Source organism: Mustela putorius, unplaced genomic scaffold (assembly GCF_011764305.1).
Source record: "Mustela putorius furo isolate JIRA1106 unplaced genomic scaffold, ASM1176430v1.1 tig00000242_pilon_pilon_pilon, whole genome shotgun sequence".
NCBI classification, from domain to species: Eukaryota; Metazoa; Chordata; class Mammalia; order Carnivora; family Mustelidae; genus Mustela; species Mustela putorius.
Window position 1 is genome coordinate 17125369 of NW_025421325.1, and position 12699 is coordinate 17138067.

General features: G+C 41.4%; 1 protein-coding gene across 4 annotated transcripts in view; it reads left to right on the plus strand.

The window, feature by feature from the left end:
- Nucleotides 1-12699, plus strand: part of EXTL3 (exostosin like glycosyltransferase 3) — a 101826-nt gene that overhangs the window by 18120 nt on the left and 71007 nt on the right. The window contains exon 1 of one of the 4 annotated variants that reach the window (XM_004775149.3): nt 443-569. The exons of 2 other annotated variants lie outside the window; for them this stretch is intronic. The gene's annotated coding sequence lies outside the window, so the exon portion shown is untranslated. Of the gene's footprint in view, nt 1-442; nt 570-967; nt 1103-12699 lie in introns of those variants that run through there. One more of the 4 variants, XM_004775148.3, reaches the window with a different exon arrangement.

Sequence of the window (12699 nt, forward strand, 5' to 3'; positions counted from 1 at the left end):
CTGGAGGATTAAAAACATGTTAAGAAAATAGTGAATCCATTTATAGATTTTAAATAATGTTTAAACTCCTTCTTGAGTTAACAATAATGATCAGGTGGGTCTTTTCAGACTGGTAGAGTTGCTTCGCCCACCCCCATTGTTTCAGATTCTGCGCTGACTTTGCAGGTGTGAGGGTCTCTTAAGACTGACTGTAGGATAGGGGGCCCTTGCAGGTTCACAGGGCTTGGCTCTTCAGTATTGCAAACGGTATTGCTTTTTCCTCCTAGTTTTGGTTGATTTTGCTACAGGATTGGATTAAGCTATTGTTTTTGTAAAGCCCCGGGGGTTTTTGTTGTTGTTTGTTTTGTTAAGCATCCAAGCTGCCAGGCCTTTTCTTTGTTGTTACATTCAAAGTGTTTCAAAACTCCAGACTGTTGCTGGGGACGGTCCGTTCTTTGAGGAGGGCCTTTTCTACCGGTTTGGGTTGATTTTTGGACTTGGATTTCACCGGGCCTGCTCGAAGCGGCCGAGCTTCTCGGAGTCGGAACCCGTTCCAGAGCTGTCGGAGGCATTCTCTCCGCACTCCGTAGGTAGGTTCTTCTAAGGGGCGAGGGGCATCCGTAGGACGCCGGTCTGAGGGCCCAGCGGAGCCCGCCGCGTCCTTCCTTCCCGCTCCTCGGGCTGGCTGCCGTCGCCCTCGCTTTCGCCGCGCGTTTCCCACAATCCCCGGCGCCGCCGCCGCCGCCGCTGCCCCCGGACTCAGGCGAGCCGGGCGGCGGAGCCCGAGGCCTTGGCGGCCCTTCGGACGCAGTCCGGAAAGTGGCGACCGTCCCCCGCCTCCCGGGCTCCCGAGCGCCCAGGTTCGGCCATTTCCGGCCCGGCGCACTTCGGCAAGTTCCGCAGTCGCTTGTCGGAAATGGCTGCCCGCCGGCAGGGGGAGCGGAGGATCCGGCGCGGCCTGGAAGGCGGACAGCAGGCGGCGAGAGCGGCTTTGGGGTACCCGAGTTTCGCGCAGGCGGCGGCGGCTCGTCCCTGAACTGGAAGCCGGTCGGACTCCTGGCGGCGGCGGCGGCGGCGGCTGGAGCTCGGAGCAGCCGGGAGCGGCGGCCCGGAAGCGCTCGTGGTAGGGATCGGGGGCTGGCCCCAAGCGCTAGGCACCGGGCAGGGGGGCGGGAGGGACCGGGTCCGGCAGTGCCGGGGCCGCGGGAGCCGCGGGGAGGCTGCCGCCCTTCGCGGCGGGGGCGTGCAGCCTCGGAGTAGGCCTTCCCAGCCTTCTCGAGGGTCTGGGGGGAGGACCTCCAGGGCCTTAGCCACCAGCGAGGAGGGGTAACTGGGCTCCGGGGGCTCTCAACGCGACCCTCCCTCCTCCCCGGCGTCCCTGGTAGCCCGTTGGGGTTGCCGCGTACCCACCTCCACCCCTTTTTCTGGAAGCTCGTCTTCAGGCTGTGCAGCGTCTTCTGCCTAAGCCCTCCACCCTTCCTTTGCCCCCTGTGTTTGTCCAGCTGCTTGGGTAAGAGCATCTTCTGTGGACGGAGGGGCAGCCCGGGTCTGCCCCCCTCCCTTGTTCCCTGTGCACACACTCCCACCATCTGCTTCGCGCCGCGTTTACACACAGTCGCCTGCAGCTGCTCCTGCTTTGGTTCTTTTCAGGGGTTCACCTCCTTTGATCATAAGCCTGCAGTCGGAATAGCCACTTCCTGTCCGAGGGTCCAGGGGCCGCTGTTCTCTGCATCTGAGACTCTTGCGCCCAGGCCCAGCTCTATAGCGATGGGCCTAACGCTGCCTGGGCAGGAGAGGGACTGCGGAGTGCCTGTCCACGCTACTGAAATCTTAGCCGGTGACCCGACCCGCGCGCTGCAGGGGACAGGACGAATCCGAGCGCTTTGAAGATCAGGCAGGGCTGCCAGACTGCAGATAGTGTGTATATCTCTTCTCCACTTTGAGCCAGTGGTTCAGTTCCTCTTTGTTATCTGTAGCTCTCAAAAGACTCGAATTTGTTGGCCTGGACTTCTTTTCTTTCATTTTAACAAATTCTTAAGGGCTTCTGACAAGTCCTCTTAGTTCAACTCCAATGCAAGAGGAGGAGGAAATCAGAACAGCGTATGACCTCCCCCCCCCGCCCCCCCCCCGCATTATGTGATTTACTTAGGAGGTGTCTTTAGCGGTTCTTCCCCTCACTTTGTCCTGTTTTCGCTCTAATTTAGGTAGCTTCAGTTTTGAAGGCTGGGCTCCTCATGTTTCCTTGTTTTTAAAAGATCTTTGTGTGTTGCGATCATGGAGACTATCAGCATTTTACCCTGTTTTGCTCAAGATTAGTTTTGGTGTGTTCTATCCAGTTATTATAGGGTATATCTGAAGTGCCTGGGATAGTAACCTGTGGGTTCTTGATAGTCTTGAGTAAAGCTAAACATTCTCAACAACTTATTTAGCAGGGGGACTTAAAAATTTCCTCATCTAAAACTGTTACTTGGTGAGTTAAAAATACCTTATCCTGTGGGAATTTCCTGATCTTCCACCTCTGGGGGAGGCTGAGGAATTGTAAGTACATATAAGTATGTGGGAAACTCGCTTAAATGCTTTCTGGAGGAGAATTAGAATTGTGGATCATTAGAATCTTGAGATATTTATTTAATACCTGAAGATGTGGTCTGTGGTCTCAGGGGGCATGCCTATTAACCAAATGATTGTCAAGAGTGTGTCTTCATTCCTTCATATTTCTCTTCATTTTCTTTTTTAAATTTTATTTTTATTTTATTTTATTTTATTTTTAAGATTTTTATTTCCTTATTTGACAGAGAGACATCACAAGTAGGCAGAGAGGCAGGCAGAGAGAGAGGAAGGGAAGCAGGCTTCCTTCTGAGCAGAGAGCCCGATGGTGGTGTGGGGGGGGCTCAATCCTAGGGCCCTGAGATCATGACCTGAGCTGAAGGCAGAGGCTTAACCCACTGAGTCACCCAGGCGCCCCTTCTCTTCATTTTCTAGGGGGAAAAAAACCCAACAAACTGGCATTAAATGTTTGGCATGTAGTTGGAACCTCTTAATGATTAGGTCTCAGAGTTTTAACCTATGAGTAAAAAGACTTTAAATGAGCAGGTTAGAGAGAAATAAGACATGGAGTAAGCCTGAGTAGTGGACTTACAGGACACAGTGGAAGGTTCAAAGGATGGTTGGAAGCTGTAAGAAGAATGTGGGGATTAGATAAGGACTTGCCCTTTCCCTCTGGGCACTAGGCTATCTGTTGAGTGAAAAGTCTCGGTGCAGGAGAGAATGGTGGAAGGGCTGTGTGTGTGTGTTCCCTATCTGAGGTGTGACTGGCAAGTAATGCCCTGGAGGAGGGTTGGAAATATTGCCAGAAATAGAGGTAGAGTCAGGTATTAGGAAAATGAAGATCTGTCTCAATCTACCGTTGGTAGAGATTTGAGCGACTTTGCATGTGGTAATAAGTTCAGAATGAGCCAAAGAATATGAATCTTCCATGAAGTCCTAAAACTGCACTTATTTCTGCTGGATATTAAGTTTATATCAGAAAACTTCTGTTAGCATATTTATTTCCATTTTATTTTTATTTCCTCTTAATTTTTGGTAACTACTTTGAAAACCTATAATGATAGGATAACCAAAAGATTTTTCATGCATTTGTATGTTCCATGCAAATAGTCGAGCTTAGACATATGAGAGTTTGAGAACTTAAGAGGGATGGAGGTAGCATGATCTTTTCCTGCCTGAATCAGTCCCACACTCCTTGTACACGGGGAATTTTTCACATCTTTTTGGTGATGTTACTACGTGGAAGAGAGATAGTATTAAAAATTTTGTAATCTTGAGTGTGTAGAGGAATATGGGGTCTCCATTTAGCGCACATTTATCTCCCCTATACTCAGGCTTTAATGTTTAGTTTGGGATTTTGCTCACATGCATCGAAACGACCCAGTAAAATCCTAGGGATGGAGCCACAGGAAGATGAGGTATCTCATCATTCAGCCACCTGTGTGGTTTGCAACCGAAGAGTACTTTTACAGAAAAGTAGGTAAATTTTTTCTGTAAAGGACCAAATAATAACTATTTTAGGTTTTGCAGCTCTTCAGCTCTGCTACTGCAGAGCGAAAGCAGCATCTACATAATACATATATACAATAAATACATACAGTAGTACAAACATGTAATCCATAACTGAATGAGCAAGTTTGTGTTCTAGTGTAACTTTATTTACAAAAGAGGCAGCTGGCTGTAGTTTATCACTGTCTGCCCTAGTGCATCAGCCCCTCATACATGTGTCCTTACTTTTGTGTGTTCAGTTGTGTGCAGTTCCTTTTAGACTAGTTGGTAATGTTAATGATTAACATCCTGGATGTTTGCTTTGGTGACTGTTTTCTCTGTTATCCTATCTTCTTTATATTGTTATCATTTTAACTTTGTTCTCTCAACATTTAGCATTTTTAAAACACTTTAAACATTTTTTTCAACAAATGTTTGATATTCTGTGGCAGGAAATGAATTAGATTGGGAGTATACCCTTAGCTTGTATAATAAAAGAAATAGATAAATACCTTATGATGGCAGGTTATGATAATGTCATAATTACTATTGTTCTTTGCCATTATAGAGTACTTTTATGTATTTCTTTTTTTGTTACATGGGTTTTGATTTTTACAGTAATTCTGAGAGATAGATGGCTAAATGTTAATACTGTTTCTTCTTTTGAGGGGAAGGGAAGGTAAGAAAGAAAACTGAGATGTGGGGAGGTTTTGACCAAGGCCAGTGGTAATAAGTGCAGAATTCTTGACCCGGCCAATACTACTTATTGACCTGTCTCCATTTGAATATGTCCCATTGGAATTTGTAAACTAGTTTTCTTTTCCCTTGTTGACATGCAGTTGGCCTCTCTGTAATTGTCACTTTTTAGGGCAGTGTAAAACATGTCTCTGCCTCTTCTTTGTGACAGTTTTTCAGATGTTGGAAGGTAGCCATCATGTTTTCCCAAGACACAAATTGCAAACTGGTGTGCTTTGTCAAAAGAGGCCTGCATACATATCATTTGGCTGCCCAGATTATGCAAAAACTTAAATTAGGAGTGGACTTTCAGAAATGGGGAGATTTCAGATAAAAATTTCTGGCTTTTCTGGAGGAAAGAAAATTAGAGGACTCAGTGATACAGAGCTTGCATTTCTAACTGTGGTAATCTCCCTTTCATGGTAATATACTGTCCATTTTGCTAAAGTCTCTACCTACTGACTTCATTCTTTTGCTTCACTTTGAGGGCTCCTGTAGTTACTGCTCTCCTTTTCCTAGCTCTTCTATTGCACAGGGTAAATATTCCCATTTCCTTCAGATGTTTCTTATTTGACAGTTTCAAATCCCTTCATCAGCTTCTTAGTCCTCTGCCCTCCATTTACTTTGTTAATGTTGTCCCTTTTAAAGTGGCCTCAGCACAGCTTACGGTAGTCAACCTATAGTGTTACCTTACAGAGCAGAGAGTAACCATTACTCTTTTCCATTTTGACACTGGGTTAAAAAAAAAAAAAAAAAAAGAAAAAAAAACAAGATGGTAAGGACTGTCTTTCCCTAACCCGTCCTATATTCTTGACTTCCTGAAATTTTCATCAACTGAAATTACAGCTCTGTTTATGTCTCTGCTACTGTTAAACCATGTCATTTCCATGTAGTTTTAAGATACAGTGCTGAACTTTGCCTTTATCTCTATTAAATTTCATCTGCTTGGATAGTCCAGACTGATAAAATCTTTTTGTATCCTGAAGTTTTTTCCAGCCTTGACTTACTTTTCCCAATGTGAGGTTTTTATCTCTGAAGTGGAGCTGTAAAATATAGAAGCACTATGGCTTAGAAAGTAATTGATGGGCACCCTGTTATTAATGGGTTCAGTGGAAAATTAAGGGGGGCCTTCAAAGAAAGCATTATGCTTAAAACCTTGGAGGTGAAACAAAAGGAGGTCTTGGGAAGAGTCTTGCTGCCCTAAGTTGACATGTGAGTAAAATTTTACCCCACAGTAAAATAGGTATGTATGTGCTTTTTGTGTGCCAGTTGGTGGTAAATCAGTGGGGTCCAAGAATCTAAAAGGCTCTTTGAGGTCATTTAGTTCAGTCCTTTAATTTATGAATTAAAAAAGGATAAAGAGAATATGAGTCCAGAAGGACAAGAAATTGTGAAGTTAGGGGGACCCAGTGAATCAGGGGGTAAAGGAAAGGGGCAGCAAAACTGTGGAGTCTGGATTTGAATTCACCCATGAAGGTTGCAGTTGGATGCCTGAGTCCTAAAGCTGATTTATGTATGACTTCGCACAGTTTTACTTCAGTTCTCTGTCTCATTCATAGTGTAAAATAAAAATCATGTTTTCTCGAGACATGAAAACCTTGGAGAAATTAGTTTATACTCCAGGCGCTTGCATGTCAGTGACTGCTCCAGGAAGACACTTTAGCAAAATCCAGCTGAAGACCTTATTTATTTATTTAAGATTTTAGTTATTTATTTGACGTAAAGTGATCACAAGTAGGCAGAGAGGCAGGCAGAGAGAGAGGGGGAAGCAGGCTCCCCACTGAGCAGAGAGGCCGATGTGGAGCTTGATCCCAGAGATCTGAGATCATGACCTGAGCCGAAGGCAGAGGCTTAACCCACTGAGCCACCCAGGTGCCCCTGAAGACCTTAATTTTGAAAGCTTGTCTTTCTTCCCCCTCTCTTCAGTATAGTGGAATCTGTATTTTTCCACTTTGCAGTGTATTGTGAACATTTTGCAATTTTATATAAAGTGATTGAAAAACTTATTGACAGCTTGATAATCATTTTAATGACATGGATTTTATCATACTTAATACTTAACCATGCTTCTCATTTTGAACATTTAATTTAAACTTTTCTTTCTCTGTATGCTGTTAAAAAGAAAGCTGTGTTCACATGGAATATATTCCTAGAAAGTGAAATTGCTGAACACTTTAAAGACTTCTGTTACAAGTGGCAAATTACTTTTCTGTTTACCTTCCTACTAATACAAGCGAGTTCCTGCCACAGTGTGTAGCTGCCAATGTAGTGCAGGGATGTATAGTACTCTTAAGTGGTATACTTTTTAATGTTGTGATGTGAATATTCTTGAAGTTAAATCCTTTGTCTCATTTGTGATTCTTACCTAGTAATAATTTCTGGAAGTGGAATTGTGGGGTTAGAGTGGAGGCAGTTTCAGGGCACTTATCACTTCCTGCCAAATTGTGTTCTGGAAGGACTGCCAATTTTCACTCCCAGCAGCAGAGTGTGGGAATGTTATCCTTGATCCTGGTTAGCACCATATATTCTAATTTTACAACTCTTTGTTTATTTGTATGTGGAAAATGTCATTGTATCTTGTTTATCTGAACATTTCTATGATTGCCAGGATAATTAATCATTTAAAACTATTTATTATTTGGGCCCCTTTTTTTGTATGCGGGCACACCTCAGAGACATTGCAGGTTTGGCTCCAGATCACTGCAATAAAATGAATACCACAATAAAGCAAGTCAGATGATTTTTTGTTTGTTTGTTTTCCTGTGCATATAAAGGTTATGTTTACACTGTAGCATAGTCAATTAAAATAGTGTATGATGGCATTATGTCTAAAAAATGTATAAGCCTTAATTAAAAAATACTTTATTGCTAAAATATGTTGTCATCTGATTTTTCAGCAGGTCAGTCTTTTTGCTAGTGAAGGGTCTTGCCTCAGTGCTGACAGCTGCTGATGGATCAGGGTAGTGGTCCTGAAGGCTGGGGTGGTTGTGGCAGTTTTTTAAAATAAGACAGCAGTGGAGTTTGCCACATCAGTTGACTCTTCGTTCACAAACAATTTCTCTGTAGCATGTGATGCTGTCTGTTTGCAGTTTATGCACAGTAGAACTTCTTTCAAATCTGGAGTCAGTCCTCTCAGACCTACTGCTATGTTATCATCTAAGTTTCTGTAATATTCTGACCCATTTGTTGTCATTTCTACAGTCTTCACAGGATCTTCACAAGGAGTAGTTTCTATCTCAAAAAACTACTTTCTTTGCTCATCTGTAAGAAATAATTCCTCGTCCATTAATGTTTCATCACAAGATTGCTGCAGTTCACTCCCATCTTCAGGCTCCACATCTAATTCTAGTTCTCTGTTTCCACCACATCTGCAGTTATTCCAGCACTGAAGTCTTGAAACCCAACCCTCTTCCCAGAGTCCTCCATGAAGATTGCAATTAGATTCTTCCAGTCTTAGCTCTTGTTGATATTTTGACCTCTGTCCATGAATCACAAGTGTTCTTCATGGCACCTAGAATGGTGAATCCTTTCCTGAAGGTTTTCAATTTACTTTGCCCGGAATCTGTCAGAGAAATCACTCTCTGGTAGCTATTTAATGTACTATTTAAGAATATATGGCTTGAGAATTGAAATAACTTCTTGATCTGTGGACTGCAGAATGGACATTGTGTTAGCAGGCATGAAAGCGACATGAATCTTACCATCTCCATCAGGGCTCTTGGTCATGAGTGACCAGGTAATGTGGTCAATGAGCAGTAATATTTTGAAAGAAGTCTTTTGTTCAGAGTGGTAGGTCTCAACAGTGTGCTTAGAATATTCAGTAATCTGTGTTGGAGAAAGATGTGCTGTCATCCAGGCATTTTTTCCCATTATAGAGCACAGGCAGAGTAAATCTAGCACAATTAAGGGCCCTCCGATTTTCACAATGATCATTGAGCATTGGCTTCAGCCTAGCTGCATTGGCTTCTAACAAGATAGTCTGTCCTTTGAAGCTTTGAAGGCAGGCATTGACTTCTCTAGTTATGGAAGGCCTAGGTGACATATTTCAAGAGGCCGCTATTTTATCTACGTTAATAATCTGTTGTTTAGCTTAGCCATCTTCATTAATTATCTGAGGTAGATCTTCTGGATAACTTGCTGCGGCTTCTACAGCAGCACTTGTTTTACCTTGCACTTTGATGTTATAGGGATGGCTTATTTCTCTAAACCTCCCGAACCAGCCTCTGCTAGTTTCAGACTTTTCTTCTCCGCTTCCTTGCCTCTCTCAGCCTTCACAGAATTGTAGACTGTTAGGGCCTTGCTCTGGATTAGGCTTTGGTTGAAGACTGGTAGGGCCTTGCTCCGGATTAGGCTTTGCTTTAACAGAATGTTACATGGCTGGTTTGAACTTCCATCCACACCACTTGCTCCATCTGTATCAGCAATAAGGCTATTTTGTTTTCTTATTATTTGTGTGAAGATTTTTAATTTCCTTTAAGAATTCTTCCTTTGCATTTACAGCTTGTTTCGTTTGGCACAGGGGACCTTGCTTTTGGCCTGTCTCAACTTTCAGCATGCTTTCCTTGGCTTTCAGTATGCCTTCCTTACTAAGCTAATCATTCCTGGGTTTTGATTTAAAGTGAAAGATGTGTGACTCTCCCTATCACTTGAACACTTATGGGCCACCACAGGGTTATTAACTGGCGTATTTTCAGTATTGTTGTATCTTGGAATAGGGAAGCCTGAGGAGAGGGAAAGACGGGAACAGCATAGGTGGAGGAGTCAGAATACACACACATTTGTCTATTAATTTTGCCGTTCTGGCTGGACACAGTTTGTTGGTGCCCCAGAGTAATTACAGTAGTAACATCAACTGATCACAGATCATCTTAACAAATAAAATAATGATGAAAATGTTTGAAATAATTTTGAGAATTACCAAATGTGACATAGACACATGAAGTGAGCAAATGTTGGAAAAATGGCAGATAGACTTGTTCGACTCGGGTTGCAGCAAACCTTCCCCTTGTAAAAACATAGTACATGTGAAGTGCAATTAAATGAAGCAAAATAAAATGAAGTATGCATTGTAATTTCCTGTTTATTTCCTTTGATCACTGTTGTATTGCTTTTACTTCTCTTAAAGTGAAGTCATGTTGCAGATGCTTCTCCCAGTCTTTTTAGTGAATCTAAACATTTTTTAAAAATACATAGAAGCTTTTGATTTGTATGTAGTCACATCTGTGGAACTTCTACAGATTGTTTTTCTTTGATTTCTTATAGAAGTGGCTGTACTTAACTTTGAGATGATACTACATGTTTTCTTTTTGTTCTTTTTATGGTTTCACTTACTACAATTACCTCTAGAATCCATTGGGATTTATTTTTGGATTTGGTTTGTCATGCAGGAATCTGACTTTATTTTTTCCAAAAAGCTGATTGTTACATTATTTATTGAAAAATCTAGTGTGGTGTACTTTGAAGGGACTGCAGCAAGATAATATTTTTCTTTATAAAACTAGTACATGCTTATTTTTAAATGAATGAAGGCAAAATGAATGTTGAGTAAACAAAGAGTAAACATGTGAGTAGTAAGTAGGCTATAGGTCAGATAGACCTGGGTTTGTACCTGGGCTCCTCAACTTGCTTTCTGTATGGCCTTGAACAAGTTGCCTAACCTCAATGATTCCCACTTCTTTATCTGTAAAGGATAAATAACAATTCCCAATCCCAGATGGCTGATGTGAGGATGAAATGAGATAATATGTATAAAGTATGTTATCTAGAGTATGCTGTAAATATAAATAAATATAATTTATAACAAATGAAAGTCTCCCATACTGTCTATGTCTTCCAAGGGTGTATGATGTAATCTGTAGAACTCTTACATGAATAAGGTGTGGTGTTTTTTGTCTTCCTTAGTTATCTATAATTACATTGAGTCAGATGTCATTGATCAGGATAGAGGTTGTCATTAATTCTTTGTTAGTCCAGTGGTTTTGAGTTAGAGTTGAGTACCCTGTGTTAAAATCACTTGGGAGTTCTGTCAAAGCATAGGAACCTGGGCCCCATGCTTTGAAGTTCTGATTCAGTTAATGTAGACTGAGCCTGGGTCTGTCATTTGAAAGAAATTCTTGAGTGAGTCGTGAATCTGGTTTGTAACCTTAGTTAAAACTGACTGGTGAGACAATGTGTTTTTGGTATGTGGGATGTTATCAAACTGGTGGTAAGGGAAATAGATAATAGGAAATGGGATAATTTTCAAATTCAAGACTTACCAAGGTATTGAGACTTCAGGTTTCAGGTTTATCACAGACTAAACAGGTGACCTGGGTTAATCAAGAATCTTTGTTTACTTGTTAATACCTTGATTTGTCTGTGAGTGGTATTTGTGGAACATCTTTGGCCTTAGAAATCTGCTCTTGAGTCCAAAGAATACCTGTTTTTCTCTTTCTTATTTATTTATTTATTTATATTTATAAACATATAATATATTTTTATCCCCAGGGGTACGGGTGTGTGAATCGCCAAGTTTACACACTTCACAGCACTCACCATAGTACAGACCCTCCCCATGTTTTTCTCTTTCTAAAAGCTCTGTAATAAGGGTGGCTTACCGATGGTGTTCTCTGGATCTTTATCTTAACTCTCAACTCAGTAGATCAGAGTACAGTCAGTTTTTCTTACCTCATTTTGGTTTTTAATTGGTGACAACTTTCTGTTTCCCTTCTTTTATATCCAAATTAGGTTTGTCCAGTAAATAAGCTATTGTGGTTGTTGTACTGTGAAAACACACGTCCCAAAAGCCTGCTAGAACTGATAATGCATTCAGTAAAGTCGCAGGATACAAGATCAATGTACAGAAATGTGTTTCATTTCTATACATCAATAATGAAGTAGCACAAAGAGAAATTAAGGAATCAGTCCCATACACAGTTGCATCAAAACCAATAAGATACCTAGGAATAAACCTAACCAAAGAGGTGAAAGATCTATACTCGGGAAACTATAAAACACTGATAAAAGAAATTGAAGACAGACACAAAGAAATGGGAAAATATTCCATGCTTATGGATTAGAAAAACAAATATTGCTTAATGTCTATTCTGCCCAAAGCAATCTGCACATTTAATGCAGTCCTTATCAGACTACCATCAGCATTTTTCACAGAGCTAGAACAAATAATCCTAAAATTTGAATGGAACCACAAAAGACCCTGAGTAGCCAAAGCAACCTTGAAAAAGAAAAGCAAAGCTGGAGGCATCATAATTCTGGACTTCAATATATATTACAAAGCTGTAGTGAAGAAAACACTATGGTACTGGCACAAACTGGACACAGATCAATGGAACAGAATAGAATAGAAATAGAACAGAATAGAAAACTCAGAAATGAATCCACAACTGTGTGGTGAATTAATCTTCAACAGAGCAAAAAGAATATTCAGTGGGAAAAATATAGTCTCTTTGAAAAAATGGTGTTGGAAAAATGGACAGCTACATGCAAAAGAGTGAAACTGGACCACTGGCTTACACCAATGACAAAAAACCCTCAAAGTGGCTTAAAGACCTAAATGTGAGACCTGAAATCCAAAAAAAATCCTAGAGGAGAACACAAGCTATAACCTCTTTGACAGCTGTAGCAACATTTTTCTAGATCTTTCTCCTGAGGCAAGGGAAACAAAAGAAAAAATAAGCTATTGAGACTACATCAAAATAAAAAGCTTCTGCACAGCAAAAGAAACAATCAACAAAACTAAAAGGCAACCTGTGGAATGGGAGACGATATTTGACATATCTAATACAGGGTTAGTATCCAAAATCTATAAAGAACTTACCAAACTCAACACCTAAAAATCAATCCAGTTAAGAAATGGGCAGAAAACATGAATTCACATTTTTCCAAAGAATACATACAGTTGGCTAACACACATGAAAAGATGCCCAACATCACTCATCATCAGGGAAATAC